The 23,576-nt window shown below is 32.9% G+C and overlaps 1 protein-coding gene and 1 long non-coding RNA gene across 3 annotated transcripts in view; both read left to right on the top strand.

Annotated features, from left to right (window-relative positions):
• Tomosyn (syntaxin-binding protein tomosyn) overlaps positions 1–23,576 on the top strand; it is a 227,810-nt gene that overhangs the window by 55,918 nt on the left and 148,316 nt on the right. The window lies entirely within an intron of this gene.
• The window catches only part of LOC149902648 (uncharacterized), a 117,668-nt gene that overhangs the window by 30,856 nt on the left and 63,236 nt on the right, over positions 1–23,576 (top strand). The window contains exon 3 of the long non-coding RNA XR_016457453.1: positions 22,522–22,593. This is a non-coding gene — a long non-coding RNA (uncharacterized LOC149902648). The remainder of the gene's footprint in view (positions 1–22,521; positions 22,594–23,576) is intronic.

The raw sequence follows: 23,576 nt of genomic DNA, 5'->3' as shown, positions 1-23,576 counted from the left end.
CGTCGTATTAGTTCAAAAGTTCTTGTAATGTTTCAATAAGAGAAGTTCGTAAGCGATGTTTATAGGTTGAACTACTTTGCGGGAAAAGGCTCGGACGGAAAATAAAATTTTCAATTTCAAACTGACCGAACTTGAAAATTTAGAGTGCATTTGCAGTTCAATAGATTTAGATATTAAGCCTGTTCGCTGAGCCGTGGTTTTATATCGAGAATATGGCTGATACGGTCTGTATTTATTTAGCTACAATAAAACTTTTGAGTGCTGAAAAAATACACGCAGTTTAATCGGTCGGTTTTTTGTTGCTTTTATATGGTACAATTTAATAGTGTCGAGTTAAAACTACACAGAAAATGTAAATAATACTAAAGTGATGTTGTATGTACGTACTATGTGACAAATTTTAAGATAATAAGAGTCACATACGAGCAGGTATCTATAAAATAAATGCATAGTTTGAAATATATAGACACTGGGTTACTCTGTGAGGCTGGGAGATGCCTTCAATCTAGGTACATAACGGCATGTTATTATAGGAGCATAATAAAAATAACCTTATTTCTTATATACGCTACATTTCTTTACGCGGTTTTGCCTGTGTCCACTTAACGCTATCACGCGACAACCGACCTAGAAATTTCAATCCTCTGTTTCACCCATTTCAAGTTTTGTTATCGCAACAGAGAATGGCCTATGCCCTTTTATAAGATCTTATATATTTGTTTTGTAACTTGGTTCAATCGTTTCAGCATTTAACTGAAATACAAATAGTTAATAAAAAAAAAATGTGTAGGATGCTTAATAAATTAATGTTTTTCCTAATAACTCAATTTATAAACATCGAATGAAATTGTTAATGTTAACTGTTTAGTCTTATAGTCTATTACTAATCCGGTAAATATTAAAATAATTATTAGGTAGATAATTTTTCACATATAAGAGCGAACACAATTAAAAACGTAAATAAAAAGTAATACCTACGCTACGGATTGAGATGCTACGTAGTATTTTGGTAAGGCCGGTTAATGATTAACAACTTTGTTCAAAGTTGGTTTTAGCGTAGGTAGGTAATCTGTACTCCCAAGAGCTTACAATGCTTTTAAAACTTTGAATCAACTCATTCGTATTTAAGTTATTTCAATGTTTATAACTCAAAAGGTCATGTCTTAAGTTACTTTATGTATTTACTTACATAATTATTACCTACTTGATGTACGAATATGATGATTTTTTATAAGCTTCGTTAATCTTAAATTTATTTGAATTTAGAAATATTTAGAGCATAACAAAAAAACTCGTATCTGGAATTAGTACGTAGATATTTAAACAATAATTGTTGAAAACCTTACAGGAAAGTTAAATTTTTGAGGCATTAAAAGCTCTAGTTCTTTTTGGATTTTCTATAAAAAAGCGCTAATAGTATTAAAAAGCCAAAAAAGATGCTTTCTCACAAGTTCAGGGAATAACCACAACAGTATATATATAGTTTTATTAAATTTAACCTCTACGAAGTACGAACTACTAAGTTACAATTGAAAAGTACAATTTAACGAACTCCCGGCATATAAAAAGTCCCTGTTTACAGTCACCACTGAGAGCAACTCGCGAAAGAAAGACTTAATGGAGAAAACGTGTTCATACTTTCTACCCAACTTTATTTGAAACCTCGTATTTGTGCAGTTATCATATATTTTGATATTGGGAGAAATTTAATTTAAATGCATATATAAAATACATCTAAGTTTAAATAAGTTTTTATTGCTGTTGCTGAAAATTTCAGCCATTGATTAAGCAGTTATTGCGTGAATGTAGAACCGACGTTTTAATCTCTCTAATAATAATCTATGCTATTAATCCACGATTGTATGATAAATCTAACATCATCGATATTATGAGGACAAAGATTGACAGTCAGATATTAAGTTTATATTTTACCTTTATAGCTTTCGGACCACATCAATCCGTTGAGTTGTTTTAAAGATTAATCATAAATAGCAGTCGCTTTAGGAGACAGCGATTTACTTTTCTATATATTATACTGATTATAAATTACATAAAGTTATACATAGCCACTATTATTTCCCAATTTCACATAAAAGCAATCTTCCGTAGAATGTATGTCACAGGGCGCGGGGGTGTGACGTGCATGAATTATGGCAGTGGTTTCCCTCCACCCATTAATTATATGTCTCTATTCGATCTATCGGCAAGAAATCGGGTAGGATCGGGATTTTAGATTTTTTGTATTGGAAAGAAAGAAAAAACAGTTATTAGATTAGATGGTTATGTGGTAATGCTGTACATAGATATTACAGGAGAGAGAGAAGATATGTTAAAAATGTAGGTAGCTACAACAGTAGTGGAATACTTGCATGTATGCAAGTATTAATAATTTAATTATTTATAATATAGTTTCAAATACCAATTTCAGTTATATTAAGTTGTTCTTCAGTAATTCTGAATTAAATAAAATTAAACTAACGTAATTTTTTAGTTTCTTCTTGTTCGCCTTGATAGTTTGTGGTTTAACTTGTAACGTATAATGTGGTATAATTTTGTAATCGTTTACCAAAATGACATAGACGTAGTTATAACTTTAAAGAGCTTACATGCTCAAGAATTTCTTAGTTTAAATTATATTGCAAAGTTTAAAGTTTAACTATTTCATATTTAAGTTGTTAGTTGGTCGAGCAACAATTTCGCTTGTAAAATTTTTAAACTTTTCACTGCTTAATTTGTAACAAGATATTTTTTGTTTTGCCCGTTTTTGTTTTCTTACCGTAAAATTTATAATGAGCGTGAGATGAGAACATTTTTAATATCGTATGTAGAATTTTCTTAAAATATTCGCTGTATATTATGAGAAGGCAATTACACGCTGTTTCTTGGAATTTATATATTTTTCTCCGTTCGTAATATTAATTTCAGGATGTTTCTTTTATACGAGTACTACACGAGTGTGATTCTATTTTTATTGTATTGCATGTTTTATGAATGAACCTTTTTGTTATTTCAAAATACGATTTTCGTATACTTTAATACATAAAATATACTCCTAAAAAGTATACAAGATATGTTTAGAAATATATCTAGGTACAGGTATTAATATTTATTTGTCTTTTTTCCGGCTTATCGAAATTGAAGGTCTAATTGTCAATCCCTACTAATATTATAAATGCGAAAGTAACTCTGTCTGTCTGTCTGTTACGCTTTTCCGCTACCTCTCAACCGATTTGATGAAATTTGACACAGACAATGTTTAGACCCTGAGAAAGAACATAGGCTACCTTTTATTGCGAATATACCTTTTAGGGCGAAGCCGGGGCGGACCGCTAAAATATATATAAACCCTTTGCTACGCTTTCAATTTACTCAAAGAGACGATCAATATCATCATAATTTCTTATTGGAATCTAACTCGACTGAAATTGACTAAATATACGATCATATTATTTACATCCAATCTTTATTTAGGCCCCAAGCCAGTAATTCAGCCTTCAATAAATAATTCGACTGAAGCCTCTCTAAATATTTCCTTTGAACCCTTTTAGATTACGTCCGAATAAGACGCTGATAAAATATTTTGTGGGCTCTCAGAAATTAAAGCTTGATCTAACGATGTCGATATATTTATAAGTGGTAGAGCTTGGGCTTAAGTAACCCTTATTAGCTTTGGTGGAACATATAATCGCAAAGCATCGCAGATGAAATGTGACCTCTGACTCTGTAAACTTGTTTCATTTGTGTTAATTCAGTGAAAAAGGCTGATGATGTTACGAGATGGAAATTTTGTCTTAAATCTTCGTTATTTTCAAAAAGTCTTCCTTGTTACGCCTTTAAATAAAATACCGACTCGTCAGCTTACTTCATAAAAGTGATTTATAATAGGCAATTTTATACATTCCTAATTAAAACGAAAGAGATAAAATGAGAAAAGCATCAAGAGTGAAAGAGACAGCAGTCGTATTGCGTCTTGTTTTACGAAAAATGGCGCGTATTTCATCATTCCCGGAATCCAGAAAGTTCCTAATAGATATTTAGCGTTATTGCTGAGAATACGGGAGTTTTATTCAAAAATATGATTCGACGCAGCTGTACGAAATTGAATAAAAGTTTGTCTCGTAGAAACTTTGTAAATAAAGCGAAGTGAGCGCTGCAAGCGTTTCATTTACAATGGCTTAGATCAGCTCTTTGGTAATACAAGAACTCTATCTCTTTTACGTTGTTCACTATAAATGTTTAAGCAAATCCTTGGCATACGTTCAGTTCTTTTTACCTAATAGTCCGGGATACATCGCCCATTTTTGCAAGTGATTACTATCAAGCTAATTTTTCGTGAGTAGCTTTATTTTGATGAGATGCCCAATAATTTAATGTACGAAACTCTCGATTGTGGTAGCTACCAGAGGAAACAAGGATAAAATATTTTGATTTGATGGTTCTCAAATATTAATTACTTACTAACTGAATGTTTTTTTTGTTCAATCTCAAGATAATTATCTAAATTATTCAAAAAAATATTTGTCCTACAAAATCTATGGTTTGATCAAAGAGTCCCCTTTCCAGTGTGTATCGATAACGAAGTCATCATAAATGATTACTAACAAGCTGATTTTTTTATTTTCACTTATTTAATACTTATATAATTCAACAGACATATTGTCCTACAAATTGCGTAATAAATATTTGAGAACCGTCAAATCAAAAATTTTTATCCTTGTTACCTCTGTAAGCTACCACAATCGAGAGTTTTGTACATGAAATTATTGGGCATCTCATCAAAATAAAGCTACTCACGAAAAATTAGCTTGATAGTAATCACTTGCAAAAATGGGCGATGTATCCCGGACTATAACAGTAGCATCCTTTTGTACAACAAATGCCATATCGTGACTTTAAAGAATTTTTGACACAATTTTTTTTTATTTAACTTGACTTTTCGTTAACGTAATTAAAAATTAAACACATGTACACATTATTTCTTCTTGGAATTGAATTAATACAGCACATTTTGAAGATTGCAAATCCTGACGTATAATATCACATACTATTTCCCTAGTTCAGGAATTCGTATTCAGCATTAATCCAACATGACATATAAAGAAGCCCTTCCAGTGCGATACATGTCGGATTACCAGTCACCACTACCTATGCAAAGGGGTTCGCTAGCAAAATTCCACTGTGCAGTAATTAAAAGGAATCCAGACGAAATGAAACTGCACTGCAAGCAAAGAATACTTTAATCACATGTCAAAGGAAGCAAAAGCCCCATATTTGTGTTTCTTGCGGAGGGCGGCGCTCGTCAACGTTTTAAACTCGGTTAAAAATAAATTATTTGAAGAGTAATTAAAGCGGACGCGTAAATGCCGCACAAAGCGAGCAGAGCGGTGGCTAGGGTTGTCACCATGGAAAAAAATTATAAAAAGTGATACGTGAAAAAAAAAACGTGAAAGAAAGCTTAGATGTGTTTACATATTGTTTTCGTAAACTTGCGTAAAACGAGAAATGGAATAATATTCGAAACTTCAGTAAAAAAATTGTTCTTCGATTTATAAGCTCCATATAAAGTATTTTATAACAGCCGAAATGACACGATTGTCCGTTTATATGCATTTTTATGAATGATAGTCATAACATAAGGGAATGCTTATTTTGTAAACGCGCAATAAAAATTAAGAAAAGCTAAACACGACATGGAGTTACTATGTACTACGTACTAGAGAGGGCATCGCTACTACACTCTTTGTAACATCATCGCTTAATCTAAGACTCACTAGCCGCCCCACGCGTCACACAGATTTTGTTCGTGGTGTACTCTCTATATGTAGTAATAATACCTCAATGAAACATGACAAAAATATGTCCAATCCATTTGAAAACATCTTAAGCAAAACTTAATGATAACTCATTAGTTAAAGAACATTAGTTAAAAACGTGAAAGCGTAACAACTTACAGACAATTTAATAACACTTTTGAGTAACAACTTTATTAATTTAATCTTTACAAGACATAAAAGTTAATTTACAAACGGTTGACTTGAACAAGCCTCGAACCTACTCATTAAGCAAAACTTGTCGAACGTAATTCGGTTGAAGTGTTAGTCTCTGCTTTAAATAGATTTTAATGAACTTTAATCACGCCTTTAGCACTTAGTTGAGAGAAATAATTTAATTACGAGTTTTTAAGCTGAACTAGCTGTGTGCACGTGGTTTTGTGCATATAGTAGATATCGTTAAGTCCGTTCTAGTATGATGATTAATGATTGATCGTTCTAATGATTTCAAATCGAACCTGATTCATATAAAAATGTGTGCGTGTACTAGTGTACACAAGTAAGAAGTGAAACTTCTTTATGACCTTATTTTTCAAAAAATAATTTACTATATGCAACTTTACAGAAATACGTCGAATCACGCGTGGTAGGGATAAGAAAAAGATGGCGCGTAACGGAAAAATGTCACGCGTTACAAAAAAATGTTACACTAAATTTTTTTCTAACCCCGATAAAGAAGTTTCACTTCAAAAATCAGAAAATTGGAGTAGTTTTTTTTATATTTACGTTCAATAACCATACTGCAAACTTGCTTTATAAAATGTATTTTCACACGCAAAGCCGCTTGCGCTAGTCAGTATAATATAAGTGTTAATGATTTTCGACAGCCCTACGAGAGCCCACGCAACTGGCGATATACGCACTGTGTTCAGTATATTTTATTCAGTAGGCTGTAGATAAACGTATCTACAGCTTACGTCAATCTCATACATTCGTAGTCTATTCTATTGAACGCTACGCTAACAGAAAGCCACTTGACTAAGGGGGCAGGGACCTTTAATATTGACGTTTGAATTAAGTTGCGGATTAATCTCTATTTTATGTTCGACAAATTGCGTTTCAAATCATGTGAAATGTACGGTAAATTGCGTTAACTTTTAATCTCTTGTTAGCTTATCCTTCCGTTAAATTAAATTTTAAGGTATGTTTTATAATTATGTATGATTTAAAATACACGAATTTCTTTAAATTGCATTATTAACGAAAGCTTTGAATATAATCTTAAAATAACTATTCAACCATTGTTAGCAGAATAACGTAATAAAGTCCCATTATTCTGACTCGGATTAATCTATACTTAATATTATAAAGCTGAAGAGTTTGTTTGTTTGAACGCGCTAATCTCAGGAACTACTGGTCCGATTTGAAAAATTCTTTCGGTGTCAGATAGCCCATTTATCGAGGAAGGCTATAGGCTATATATCATTACGCTAAGACCAACAGGAGCGGAGCCACGCGGGTGAAACCGCGAAGCGCAGCTAGTATATCTATATAATAGAAACACAATACAATAAGCAAAACTAAAAAAAAATTAAAACAGTTCGAGTATTAAAACGTGTATCTAACCGCGCGTTTTAGGTCACGGTTGCAAAAAGAATGACCTCTAAATAATATCACTATTAAATGACATTGTCTTTTCGTTCATAATTAAAACTACTAATGCTTTAAATATCATTACCTAATTATACCAGAAGCGAAGTTTTCACAAAGAGCTTATGCGGTATGGAGGCTCGTAATAGCGTTCTGCATTTCAGTTATTAAAATGTATCATTTAAATGTTTCCATGTTTCGGGACGTGTGTGATTAATAACGAATGTGAATTAAGCTAGGGAAGCGTATATTTCATGTTGTAATTTTGTAGGGAGGGTTCCGTTTGTGGTAATATGTAGTACACTTTTGTTGCCTATACAGGGTGTAATCGTTAAGTGTGCACAGGCGATTTTTCCGTAAGTATTAGCAGATAACAAAAAACTTTAAACTGATATCGAAAGTACTTAACCTAATGAGTAAAATGGCCGTAATAAATTTTTAAAAATAAATCGAGAAATATCAAAAAAATTATCTTTAAACCCTCCCATACATTAAGTATGAAATATGAATATCCCATATATGTACATTTAATATGAAAGATTTTAGCTTTCTTTTTCTTTTTTAGTTTTCTGCTTTAATTACTTCACAAATTTGAAGTGGCATTTTCCACGCTTTTTCCGGACATTTTCACGCATTATCCGCATATTTTCCGGAAATTCTTGACAGAATACCAGCGCTGTAGTCGCAGCTTGCTGCGATTATGGCAGAAAGCTGAGTCAAGACCCTTTTCTGGATATGCAGTGCACTGGATATGCAGTGAAATTTTCCGAGATCCCTGGCATTTTCCGGGGATTTTCCACGCATTTCCCAGACATTTTCCGGACATTTCTCAGGCATTTTTCGGGGATTTTCCAGGCATTTTCCACGCTTCTCCTGGACATTTTCACGCATTTTCCGGATATTTTCCGGACATTTTCACGCATTTCCGGATATTTTCCAGGCATTTTCCACGGTTGTCCCGGAATTTTCCACGCATTTTCCGGATATTTTCCGGACATTTTCACGCATTTTCCGGATATTTTCCAGGCATTTTCCAGGGATTTTTCAGGCATTTTCCACGGTTTTTCCGGAATTTTCCACGCATTTCCCGGATATTTTCCGGACATTTCCACGCATTTTCCGGGGATTTTCCGAGCATTTTCCACGCTTCTCCCGGACATTTTCCGGACATTTTCTCGCATTTTCCAGGGATTTTCCGGGGATTTTCCAGGCATTTTACACGGTTTTTCCGGAATTTTCCACGCATTTTCCGGATATTTTCCGGACATTTTCATGCATTTTCCAGGCATTTTCCACGGTTATTCCGGACTTTTCCACGCATTTTCCAGGGATTTTCCAGGCATTTTCCACGGTTTTATCGGAATTTTCCACGCATTTTCCGTATATTTTCCGGACATTTCCACGCATTTTCCGGGGACTTTCCAGGCATTTTCCATGGTTTTTCCGGAATTTTCCACGCATTTTCCGGATATTTTCCAGGGATTTTCCAGGGATTTTCCAGGGATTTTCCAGGCATTTTCCGGATATTTTCCGGACATTTTCATGCATTTTCCAGGGATTTTCCAGGCATTTTCCACGGTTTTTCCGGAATTTTCCACTCATTTTCCGGATATTTTCCAGGGATTTTCCAGGCATTTTCCACGGTTTTTCCGGAATTTTCCACGCATTTTCCGGATATTTTCCGGACATTTTCACGCATTTTCCAGGGATTTTCCAAGCATTTTCCACGGTTTTTCCGGAATTTTCCACGCATTTTCCGGATATTTTCCAGGGATTTTACAGGCTATGTCAGGGAAATGTCCGGAAAATGCCTGGTAAATATCTGGAAAATACCCGGAAAATGCGTGAAAATGTACGGAGAATGCGTGTTCCACGCATTGGGAATTGGGAAATGTCCGGGAAATGTCCGGAAAATTCCTGGAAAATATAGAAAGAAAGAAAAGAAAGAAAGAAAAAAAGCTTTATTGCCAACAAAAACTTTGACTAACTTAACTTAAAAGTAAACACGTATTAGGCAATCGGAACAGACTCAGCCATGCTGTGGGCTAACACCCGAACAGCGCTGATTTTCAGTCTGCCCGCGTATTTCCGAGGTCCTACATTTATATAAATACTAATAATAAAATAAAATTACATCTATAATCATCTATATCCGGAAAATGCGTGAAAATGTCCGGAAAAACGTGGAAAATGTCACTTCAAATTTGCGAAGTAATTAAAGCAGAAAACCAAAAAAGAAAAAGATAGCTAAAATCTTTCATATTAAATGTATATGGGATATTCATATTTCATACTTAATGTATATGTAGGGAGGGTTTAAAGATAATTTTTTTGATATTTCTCGATTTATTTTAAAAAATTTATTACCGCCATTTTACTTATTAGGTTAAGTACTTTCGATATCAGTTTAAAGTTTTTTGTTATCTGTAATACTTACGGAAAAATCGCCTGTGCACACTTAACGATTACACCCTGTATATTGTATCGCTATACCTATGTATTTTGATGGAAGTGATTTCGCTGACTTACTTGGCTGTTCTAATTATACAGGGTGTCCCAATATTGGTATACTAAGCGCGAAGGAACTAGTAGTTTTGCATACACTGATCACGTAAAAAATACTTAAACAACAAAATTACATCAAAATTTTTTTGCTAAATTTTTCCTGAAAATCCATGTTTTCTTCTCTAGCTTCGCGCAGCCGTCATATACCGCTTCTCTAATGTGAGCATTTTGTCTATGAAAACATAATCTTAAACGATAGCTCACGTGCTGGTGACAAAAATGGGCTGGTTGCTTGTTAGGGGTGTACACATAGAGTTTTAAGAATTCATCTATTTGAAAAAAAATGGGTCTGGAATTTTTTAAGTATTTTTTACGTACTCAACGTATGCAAATCTATAACCTCCTTTTAGCTTAGTATACCAACAGTGGGACACCCTGTATAAGATTTTCCTTTCTAATGTAAAAAAGCTGTATTTCCTGTTTCACGTTACGCATGGGGAACGCTTTAAAAATTAATGTTACAATATACGTATTGTGGGCTAATTTTACCAGGATTCAAGACATAATTTGTTATAAATAGACATTTAACAAATTGAAAGCTTCATACGCAATAAATAACTCACCAAATGTACTATATTTTGGGAAAATAGTTAAAAAAAATTATTTTCTAAATAAAAGCTCTCTCGATTTCCGTATAGTTTTAAGCTGTCTCAGATTTGAAAACTTAAGTGGAATAACGAAAAATACTATCTCTGCATCATTAGTGTGACGTATATCAAAGAAAATGCAAGCTTGCGACAAATTTGCTAGAAGCATCTGCAAGTTTGACAAATATTCCGTAAGTTTGGGAAGTGTTTCTGAAAATGTAAGATGACAAATGAGCGGTGCGCATTGCGCTGCCATTTTTTTAGGAGTTTGTGCAATGGATAATATTATGTAGATAGGGGTCAAGGATGGTTGAAATGACAGATGAATTTATTGGAAACTTGTCGGTTTGGTTTCATGAATTTATCAGGGCCAATTTTTAGTCCACAGCCTTTTAAAAATAGCATCCTAAGCTTTTATGTCACAAAATCTTAATGTCACATTTAGTTATTTTTGTTGTTTAATTATACTGTAATAATGGACTTACAAACAAGAAACGTGTGTTAGTATTAATTTAACTTCAACTTTTTGAAAAGGTTCAAATGTCTGTATTTACACTTACAATTTAGTACAAAAATAGCGAAACGAGAATGTAAAGTGCGCTAGAGGGCTCTCCACTCGGTTCCGCCGAATTTTCAGCACATTTGAGTTAATTGATATGAAACACTTTTGGCCTTGGACGGAGCTGTTATAGTGGCCGTTTAATTTTAATGTTTTACCCACATTTACCTGTGTTACATTCGCTTTCATTGCGCGCGGTTTCGTAATATTTGAAGCAGAAACACCAACAAGCAAACAGGCGTAACCAAAACGCATTGTTCTATAAAAGTTCTTGGTTACATTGTGTAGTAAATTAGATAAATATTAATCTAAGTGTGTACACGATTCAAATACAAATACACTTCTAAAAGAAGACTATTTGAATAAATGTTTAAGTTTGATTAGTGAACTGACTGAAGTATTAATGTACTTATTCTATTATTTCCAACAAAGACAGAACATTTATGCAGAGATAAAGTGGAATAAATGTTAAGACAGTACAAAGCAAAATAAGAAAAAGAAAACGTATCTAATTGTTTTATAAATTCGAATTAAAGAGCTCCTTAAAGAAATCTATTTGAAATAATAAAAATACAAGTTTGTTATTGCCCTGGTAATTGGTATAATATCTAGCCCGGAGCAAGATTCTAGTCTTAACCTCCCATTTATCTTACAGATGGATATATTAGGACGTTTATTACAAGCTGATAGTTATTTTAAAAATATACCTGAGCAATAAGGCCGTTCCCCGTTCCCCGGCACTCTAATGAGGGAGTTTTATCTTAATAGTTTTTATTGCGAACCCGCCTTTTTCTCATCGTGTTGTATATTGGCTCACTTTGTACGTTATTTTTTATCAGGTATATTTGAATTGCCGTGTGCTTTTTCATACATTTTGTTATTTTATATTTAAAGTCGCTATCACGGCTTAGAGCAATCTGTTGATGTCTGAATATGGGCGGGATGTGTTAATTTAAATTTTAGCATTACTGTTTAAATAAGTAGCTAAAATATGATTAAATATTTTAAAGAAAAGACAAAAATACTCTAAATGAGATAGTTTAAAAGTTAAAATGTTTTCGTTCGCAGCGATAGGAACGGGAGAACTTGTAAAGTTCGCTAAAAGGTTTCAAATGAAATGCTAATGAATATTAAACTTAACGTGGAAGTGTTATGTAGTTAGTATTCAGTTAACGTCTAGGTAATTTATTAATGTTTGATCTAAACTAGATATTTTATAGGGCTTTTGATGTGTTAAGATGGAGAATTGAAACGTACTGAGGACAGTATAATAATTTAAACACTAATATATTATGATAAATGCAATAGGTAGAGTGTTTATCTATTAATATAATGTACTTTATTTTTAAAAATGCCATTAGCTATGTGTATTATCTTGCCAGTGCAGCAGTGTAAAAAATAGGCCTGCTTCTCCTCCCAAAATTTTTTATAGCGCGGTTAACTTCATTCAACCTATATTTACTTTTTATTTAAATAAAATAAACAATTTTCTTTTGGGGTATTATTTGCATTTATAATTTGCACTTGGCGTTCAAATAAATCTTTTCTTTCTTATTGTTTATGCGCAAATAGGACAATTAACGTCTTCTGAAAAATCGTAGAACAATTAATTAAAGACAAAAGACTTGCACTTGAGTGAAATGCTTGCACTCGGCTAAAATTGTTAATTATTTTTACACAAAGTACAATGGCAAAGAACTGGGAAATTGTTTTAAGATTATTTTTAATAATTGCTAAGTATTATAGGTTACTATTTGGTTAGTATGAAAAAAATGAAGAATCTTTATATAATATGTACCTACATAAATAATAGTAATGATAATCCTATCCTACTAATATTGATAAGTTTGTGAGGGTATGTTATGGCCTATGGGTGTATGTTTGTTTCTCTTTCACGAAAAACTACTGAACCGATTACAATGAAATTAAGCACACATATAGAGGGTAACTTGGATTAACACATAGGATAGGTATTATCCCGGAAATCCCACGGGAACGGGAATTATGCGGGTTTTTCTTTGAAAACGCTGGCGAAGCCGCGGGCGGAAAGCTATAGTGCTATATAATCTTACAAGCAGTCGCTTAGTACGTAGTAGTAGTCTTTTTGTATATTAACCAATTACCAAGTCCAGATTTTTACGAATACTGTAATAAACGTTTTCTATCAATTCTATATTACGATTTAAGCATCATAGAAATAGTCACGAAGGAATTTTCCTTCACCGAAAGGCGACCAAGTTACATTACAGTCATTATATACCAAATTCTCACAGGAAAGTCTCGCTTAACAAAACCCAGACAATGATAAAGATACATCTCTCGAATAAAAGACAAGAACTGTTAACAGTCCTCGCTAATTTCACCCAAAGGGTAATTACAGCCACTGGCTCTTAATTACAGGACACAATAGACCCTGTATCAAAGGATTGTAGATAATTAACAATTAACGTGAAGTTAGTTGCGCTTCCGAGTGTTACTTGCAAAGGCTGTCGCAACTGAATAATGTTCTCACAGTTATTCGTGTTAATTACGCTGTTACATGCAGATTTTAGTTGTGTGATTTGCTGCTAATTGAGACGTAATGAGCTGTTTTTATGTTTGTTGGTTTAGATGGTCTTATCTTAGGTTTTGTAAATAACTATTAATCTACTAACCTTAAAGTCGCACGAAATGTGACTTCAACGGTGAACAATCAGTTTGTAATTGAAAATTATTCATGTACCTTCCTAAAATTATAAAATTAATAAAAACTCCAAAATATACAATTACCTATTAGCGCTAAGATTAAACTCTAGGTACATACCTGTTACCACGTTGCGTAGCACCTGCATGTTGATTTAACAAAATATAATAATGCAATATTAACTAAGTACGTCACCACTTCAGTACAGCCAGGCACAATTACTTTATTCACATAACGACCAAATCTCGCATTATGAACAAAACCACGGCGTGTTGTTTATTTCAATCGAATATAAAACAATTAAAAAGCAACCGAAACTTCCCGTGAAGTGCTTATGAAAATACGAATGAATCGTATAAATTAAAATAGCACGCGATCCGCGCGTGATTACCGCGACAGACGACTGACAACGTCTTTTCACGACTACCCTCACTCTGGCTGAATTGAACACATCGCGTCCACTAGCTACCCTCAATATAATAATTATTTTTGTTCTATTCCGAACAGCAATGTTATTAAAAAGTAAACAATAAACAAGATTTAAGTATCATGTTCTAACACATAACTTCTACGTGCAACCTTTATATTAAGAATTATATAAAAGTATCCTGGAATTCCACGTCAAAACTTGTACGTTACATTGCATGAAATAACGCCTTACTTTATCCAGCGTACCCATATAATATATTGTTGGCACTATTGCTACAATCTGCCGACGCGTTGTCGCAAGATTACGTTCGAGAGGCGCTCGATGAAGTGTCACGATCTAATAACATTGTGCAGTAGCGTGCACATTTCGCTTTTATTCCTTTGGAATTACACTCCCGTTGCTCTTGCAGTTTTTATGTAATGGATAACGATTTTGATACTTTCAGTGTTTAAAAGGATGTTGGGGAACGGAATTTGCTGAACTGTATATGAAGTAATATGATTTACATACTAAGGAAATTAGGAACTGAAATGATTAGTTTTAAACATCAATTCAGCAGATTTTATTCTAGTTAAGAATGATGTACACACCGTATTCATCTTTCAACGCGTCGAAATTTTCACAAAAGTTTCAACAAATATACAAGTAGATAATTTTAATTTTCAATTACCGTCTTTAAAGACAAATACACACTTTTTTATACATCTTGTGGTATCTATTATGCTCAGATAAAACGTTTTACATCGTACAGACGTTTCCCATTTCTTCCTAATGTTCTCAACAACTCGAAATTTCTTCGTCGTTGTTTTGACCCCGCAAATTGCTTCCCTAATTCTATGAAATTGGCCTGTAAATTTAACAACTTTAACTGCACTCAAGGAAATAAACACGTCTAGAACAGCGCATGCTTCTGGATTCTACAGTCTCTGCAGGGTCGTATAGATATATTACTATAGTGCAAGCACGTAGGTCATGTAGTGGGTTTATGTTGGTGAATTATTTGAGCAATGGTGTAAGTTTTGAATGCGAGTTCCGGGTGTACGTTGTTTTGTATATAGGGAGTATTATGTGATGGTATAAAGTTTTATTAACTGGGAGTTCCTGTGGGAGACATTATAATGTCTTCTCTATATGTATAGAGCAGCCGTTTCAGAGAACTATGTGTTCTCTGAAACGGCTGCACATGTTCTCATGAAATTCTGAGAATCGGCCAACAACAACAACAATTTTTATATAAATAACAAAATTAAATTTAATTCATATTATAAACGATTTTCAATAAAAAAGTAAGTAAATATTTAACGTATAAAAGGCAATTTCTCGTATCTTGAAGCATATATAAGGATCATGAATGCAAACAAGATTTAATAGCTTTTTCTGTATAAAAAGATTGTTACATAATAGTTTTCAATATTATAAGCTATAAGCGATCTTTTCTGTTGACTCACAAGGGATTTGTATCCCTCTTAAAACTGTTTACAAAGTATTCTCTTGGGCTTGATTTTGCGCGAGCATTATTTTATTCTGATACTAAATACTTTTTAACAGTCTTGAATGCGATTTATCTTGACTAATATTATAAAGCTGAAGAGTTTGTTTGTTGGTTTGCTTGAACGCGCTAATCTCAGTACTACGAGTCTGATTTGAATAATTATTTCACTGTTAGTTAGTGCATTTATCGAGGAAGGCTGTACAATATCATGGTAAGACCTTTAGGAAGAGCAATACGGGGCACAACTAGTTCACTATACAATAATTATAAGGCGAGGTATTTCAACGCGCCGTTTGCGCTCCTCGCTCCTCGCGTCGGCTGTCAAGAAAACGCTGGGCAACGTTAAGTTCTGAGATATAATATATTGTATTTAATAATTACAGGGCTTCAGTTGAAAACCAAAATTTAGCAAGTTTTCTGCAGTACATCAAAATACATATCCTTATATAAAAATTATTTGCAAAATCAGAAATTTTATTATTAAATAATTCTTTTTCGATTTTTATTTTAGCCTATTTTTATGATTTTATATGATCGAGCAAAATACACGTGGTTGTGTAACAAATTAGCACACTTTTTCGGCAATATCTTGAAGTGTATTGGTTATTTTTTCTAAAAGCGTCATATAATTGCAAATACATGAAAAATTTGATCTTGCAAACCAATTTTACTCCGCTTCGCTGACGGGACTCCCCTTAACGTTCCGTCAATAGCTACTATTAAGTATTCTGTGGTTAGGTGTACAAATCTGTGAATATAATTCAATATAGTGACCTAACTAAAACACGTATTCCTTACAATAATTCATGTGAATGTGGATAAGATATAGAAATGCCATTATGTGTGAAAGTTTACCGATTAAGGAAACAATGTTTTGTGAGAGCTTCGAGATGGTTTCGAAGTGTCTCGTCCTGAATTATTCATTCACTGTTCGTATTGCGTTCGCAAAATGTCATTTCGTTTCATTATTATGGACGTACCCTGAAATAGATTGTGGTGGAAATACTTTTTTCGAAATGTATTGCAAATTGCTTGTAAATTGTTACTTAGCGTTGTCTTCGTTGATTGACATTGTGTTGTTGTTATAATTTGCATTATTTAGTCTACTATGGGCTTGTAGCTCTCTGTGTGTCTTGCACTGTCAATGGATAAATCGCTTAATTATTTTCTATAAAATTAAAAGCGCTGGAAGATATATTCTGCTTACATATTACTTATACTCGTTTAACTATTGATTGTTAGGTACTTTGCTTTTCTGTAAATTTACTTAAAAAAATTAATCAGCTTTTAAAAATGTAAAAAAGGATTTATTTTAAATATTAACGCGTTACTAAATTTCAATATAAAAATATTGTAGTTTATTCCTTTATGCTATTGAGATAGCTTTGATAGAGCCTTTTAGAAAATGTTTGTTATTTCATGCGTTCATATTTGATCGATATTTTAAAAACGTTTTACAATAATTTTGTACGAGAGTATTTTTACTTTTATAAAAATATTCTGTTGGTGATACATTTTACCTATTCCTGTACCTATACCTGTTTCAAAAGGTAACAAAAGTGGGCATATTAAACACAAACCGATGTGGTTATTAATATTTACATACTAACATATTTATTAATTTAATTTAGCAAAACCATTTCGAATGGTTATTACGGTTACAATGGTTCATATAATATCGGTTACGGTACCTTAGGGGACCTCTGAGGGTCTCTAAATACATAGGTATAACATAAACCTTGCTTCGATTGTATCTTATCTTTAATATATACCCTGCAAGGGTCCGTCCAGTGGTCGTTATGTCTTTTGATATAGGATTTATGACATGCTGACGCAAATTGTAAAGTGGTTGGAGTTTTTAACTATGTGAGAGTATAGGTTTGATTTTAATGACTGGAAATAAATAAATATGTTGCCAGATTTAAATAGTGTTTTCTCGTAGAAGTAGTTACCTATCATATGTATTAGTTGCTTGTCTCGGTTCGGGGGTTCACAAGGAATAGAAACAAAAGCGAAATCTCACCTATGTCACTCAGGATTACAAATACATACATACAAGATTTTGGTGAAATAATTTTGGAAATCCATTGGGTATGTTGATTTCATTCGTTAGAAACATTCAAAATTCCTAAGCCAAAATTGTTTTAACATACCATTAAAATAATAGATATGTATATGAAATGTTTGTTTATCTGTGGTCTAGTTTTGATAGCACGAGCTTTGCTTATTTAGGGATGTAGTTTGAGCTGTGTGGTGTATTTGAGAATGTTATATTTACTCGTATGTTTTGGCTTTGTTTGTTCATAGAAATGCATATGTTTCGCTTGTGGTATTTGAACTATTCAATTGTGAAAATACAGATCTCTATACATCTAGATAAAAGTATATCATGAGTTGAATCACAGTTCAAAATTGTTTATTTGTTTGGAACCATCGTCGTAACAACATCTTAATTTCTAATATTATTAAAAGTATACCTTTTTACTCACTTAATTTTATAGCTGCGATAATTTGTAAACGATTTTTCTACAAAGAAAGAAACAAAAGACGTATGTAATTACTCACAAAATAAATATATAGCCATTATCAGGCAAGCAAAAAAGTTTAATACAGGTACACAATCCTTAAGTAAAAGCTGCTAAAAGGATGCAAAGCATACTACAAAAGTATACATGCACTTCACAAGCTCAGTGCAGTTATCGTGATCTAAACTTGGCGAGAAGTTACACCTCCAAGGGATTTTATACACTAAGGATCGAGTTTATTGCGTCTAGATAACTTATCTATGAGCTTCCTCTCTCTATAGTTATATAAGTTTAATAGTGGCTTTACTTTATGAGATAGATAATACCGGTTTAAAGATACAGTTAAGTTTAAACGACAACTATGGAGTTTCTTGCCGGTTTTTCTCCAACCGGAATCGGTGGTAAATGTAAAAAATGTTATGACGATTCAATAGTGCTTTTATAAGAAGTCTAATTGAATAAATAAATGTTTGAGTTGGAGTTAGTTATTGACGGAGAAATACAGACAGTACAAGTACAGAAGACTAATAGTGAAAATGTTAAAGAAAATTAATCAGTTTTAAATAATGCTTATTACATAAATATGGAAGCATGTTGCAAAAAATGGTTGTCTGTAAAGTCGGTTTACTGACGATAGTTGAACGTGACAACGTCTCAAAGCCGATTGTGCTTCTTTATCGCTCGTTCCGCGCTCTCGCTTGCACTTCAAGCCTTACATGGAACGCCTCAGAGTGAGGTAACGCCGCATGAGTCATGTTTTTTCGTGCGTGCAGCCGGCTCTATCGATTTATAAGACGTTGACACGTCAAAAATTATCCTACAAGAGAGCGTCACGTTTCTCATCATACGTAAATATAATGTAGGTAATGTTATACCTACGTGTTATGCATGCTGCGTCACGCACGCATGGGGTTAAGTACCATATTAAATATCACATAGTTTCAAAAGACAGATTCACAAGAGTATATTCATATATATACACAGTCACTTTTGTCGAAGATGTGCATTTTTTATGACGCTATAAAGATGTAATACTAGAAATAACTAGACATTATCACATCTGTAACATTATATTGAAGTTTCAGCATCTGTCAAGCAATATTATCGAGATGAGTATCGTCAAATAGGCGTTAAGAGATGGCAGCGAGCCAAAACCCGGCACCTGTTGTCAATGTTCCTCCTGGCACATTTACTTGAGATAAATATTTATTTCCAACGATGCTGGGTCAGCTGCTATCGCTGAGTTGTCGTAGGTCTGTTAATTGGGTTTCGTGGCTCTGGTAGAACAGAATGAAGTATAGTGTTTTTCGTATTTGGAAAAAGGTGTTTGTTTAATCTATATTACTTTTATAATAGGTCTCCTTAATATTTCCAAATTCTGATAAGATTCATTGGGTTTCGATGTGATTTGATAATACTTTTTACTACATTTAGAAAAATATTGCAATTATCAAAAATTTAACTACATATAATAGGTAAGTACCATTCATAAGTGAATGATATAAACGAACATAATCCCATAGAGATTCATATTACTAGCTGCTTAATGCAAATTCAACCGCATCAGTAAATCTTTTATTGCTTTTATAAGGGAAAAATATTAAACTTAAATTGAGTATATATATATATTGTAAGGAATGATTGAAATCTGTTTTCTATCACAGAAACTAGAAATAGAGCGATTGTCACGATTCTACCGTATTTTATTGACTATAAGTCGATACGGAGATATCAGATAAAAGCAATTCGTTCGGGACATCATTAGTTTTGAACCGTATTAAAGGAGATATTGCCTTTGATCTGCGATGTGAAAAATACGCTTATATTTGGGCAAACGTTTTCTATTCTAGAGTTTCTGTCTGTATCCATCAATGTAATATGAAATTGAAGATTTTCCCGTCAGATCAAAATCAGGATTCATGTAACAAAAAAAATTAAATACATAAAGAAATTGTATTTTAACTTATTTAGGTTCAAATTTTCGTTGTAAGACAATTAAAGTTTGTAAATTATAAACTACACCTTACGGTAAAAGCCCCTCCTATCTCCCGGCCTTATAAAGTTTTCATCTAGATATATTAAACCCTCATTCCTTACCGAGATTTGTTTGTCAAGCTGCTTGATTGTAATCTCTGATCCGAGGACAAATGAGAAATGTTTGGAGATGTGAAAAAAAAGTTATCTGTCAATGTCACTTTTGCCGCCTTTTCGCGTTACCTGGTAATGTCAAGTTTCGCATTGCAGAGGTTTTAGCGCGCTAATTCGACCGCGCGATTTTATCTATGGTCTCTAATGTGATTAGAGGAGGCGATTTAGACAAAGGCCAATCAAAGGCCTTCGAAGTAATGTTCTGTTGGTTCTATTTTAGTTGTGGCGTGTAAAAGAAAGCTTATAGTAGCAATCGATCGTGTAATTGAGGTTGTTTGCAAAAAACTTTATGGTTAAGGTTTATTCAATTGTTGGATACAAGCTTATTATAACAGTCAAAATATCTTCGTATATCTGTAGATTATACTTTTATCTTCCATTTATTTAATTTAAAAATATTGTTTATTTATAATTGATTGAATTTAAAAACTCTTTGACAATTTAAGTTCCGACAGATTTATTCTCTACTTTATAAAAATGATTAAGCGTCCGGAGCGTTGGATTAAATATAAGAAGCAGAATAAATCCTATAAAACTGTAAACAATACAGAGATAGTCACGCGGATTATCCTCTAAAGCCATTGTAATACTTAATAAGATTTCGCTTCGTCTCTCTTATAGAGAAACAGTTGCTGTTGATGGACTTTTCGAAATTGAAATTACATTCAATGAAGTTTAATTTCCTCATTGAATGGTCCAGTCGAGATCCAATTTTCTCAATAAATAACGTCTATTAAGGAAACACGACACAATATAAGTACGCTCGGGAGTTGAAAGAATGGACGTTATTTGTCTTTGCAACGGGTTTGCGTTTTAATCCAGTGTTTAAAGTTTAATCAAGTAAATTCTTGTCAGATATAATTGTGTGATCTGTTATATGAGAGGATTTTATTTTATTTATGTTTGGAACTGAATGCAGCTTCATTTAATAAAATCTTAGTTCATGATTGACGTATTATCTCCAGCTTTCTCCGTATAGGTGTCTGCTTTCTTTGTATTCTTACCGTGTTCCTCGATAATTGAACAACGTTTAAGAGGTTCATTTCATATCAGTATAATGTAATTAAAAAATAGTACACAGGTTAATATAAATAGTACAAATATAAATTCAGCTGCGTAACATTTCATAAGTAAAACATTAAAAACAATTCTTGGGCTATGTAAGTAGAACAACGCAATTCATTGTACATAATTCATATACAAATAATTATTTAACACATTGTGTACTTAATTAAAAATACGTACACAATAACTAAAGAAATAGCAGAGGTTTTCTACACTACAGCATTATAATTATAAGGTAAATAGTAAGGGTAAATTTTGTAGAGCAATGCTAGATTCTAACGTCACAGCTCTTTTTATAATCTTAACGAGATTTTAAATGGCTTTATTGTGTGTAGCAAAAGGAGTCGTGAAGCTTTGAAATAAGATTCGGTTAGCTTTGAAATAGAATAACATAAATAGGGAGGGTGGGTGTTTTTCGAAGTATTAGGTACATAGCAATGTGTTGTATTTTTTTTATAAGATTGTGGTTTTTCGTTTATATTACATGTCTGTTATTTGGTAAGAAACATTGCAACTCATAAATCAATTTAGTTTTCATTGACGAATTTTATCTCAATTTATAAATACCTTAAATTTTACAATTACTATTTCCCACAAAAGTTGTTAGATTTTGAGGTTGAGAGTATTTTAAAATATATTTCAACCGTATGTGAATCACATAGTATCACTACCTGCGTATTATATTGTTATTATCACTACATAGTATAAAACAAAGTCGCTTTCTCTGTCCCTATGTCCCTATGTATGCTTAAATCTTTAAAACTATACGCAACGGATTTTGATGCGGTTTTTTTTAATAGATAGAGTGATTCAAGAGGAAGGTTTTAGTATATAATTTATTATGTTTTAGACAAAGCGGGCGAAGCCGCGGGCGGAAAGGTAGTCATTCATAATACATTCACGATTATACACCCAACGGAAGACAAAAATTAACCCTACCTTTATAAGCAGGGTTTCACTAACGGATCCGTAGCTAATACGCAATAATAAACTTTGGAGTTTAAATTAATATAATTTTATAATAAACAAACTTCTCTTTTCCGCAGGTAAGCAATTATGAGTGAGGAGCGAGCCTTAACTAATTACAACTAACTCGCAAAACAACGAAGGCTTCAGGGGTGAGTCGGTTTCAATTTTATAATATCCTGTTCAGAATTTGTAAGTTCGGCGGGCTTGTGATGGATTCATGTTTTTGACACTAGTTGAAGGTACGGTACTTAAATGTTTAGGTTAATTGATTCAGGGGTACATTAAAAAATGATAAGTTTCTTTAATACATTTAATTACGTTACCTATATTTATTTTGTACAAATTCAATACAAATTCTGAACAGGATATTATTGTGTAGTTCTTTAACAACTCCATCTACATTACATCTCATCAAACTATAATTCTGACATAAAGAAAGTTTCCAGCGTTTCGATGTTTATACCAGGATTTTAACATAATAATGATGAACTTCTTAGAATACTCGTATTATTCACAAAACATATTAGGACAAAAGATTCCCTTTCTATCTAAACGAACCCATTCTAAGCGTGTCGCTAAAAGGAATAAGATTACCAAATACGAGAATCACGTATGCCCTGTCCTCTCTAGCTGGAAATAATTGAATCTACGATCAGTTGGAACGTGTTAGCGTCGCTGATCATAAGGCGATTACGGTGACGTCATCGATCTAGTGATCGGAAGGTTATGTAAGTTACTATGTCCCAGGTTTATGGGCTGGTATCGTACTGTGACTTCTCTGCTCTGTGGCCTCTTCTTATATTAAAAAGTTGAAAATTGTGGAAATACTATCTAAAGTTTTCATTTTGTTTATATTCTGCATCATTACAAAGAAATAAAGTTATTACCAGAAACGTTTTCTTTCATTATTGGAATACATTAATTTATCTTAAATGTAGCAAATGAACGTCTCAGCTAAATGCTACGAAACGCTACGAAACATGATCGAAACAGCACTGATTTATATACTTGTTGCGGTAACTGAGGTTTAATATACCACTATATACTCATTAATTTATTATTCAACGATGGATTGGTATGACAATGGTGTAGCATATGTTTAAAAGTTGAATATATGATTACAAATATTTCT

The sequence above is a fragment of the Colias eurytheme genome, chromosome 14 (assembly GCF_061535395.1).
Source record: "Colias eurytheme isolate Ceu_HAF_F1 chromosome 14, ilColEury1 Martin Lab GWU primary, whole genome shotgun sequence".
Lineage (NCBI taxonomy): Eukaryota > Metazoa > Arthropoda > Insecta > Lepidoptera > Pieridae > Colias > Colias eurytheme.
Note: the sequence above shows the minus strand (reverse complement) of the source record. Positions and strands in the feature narration are given on the sequence as shown.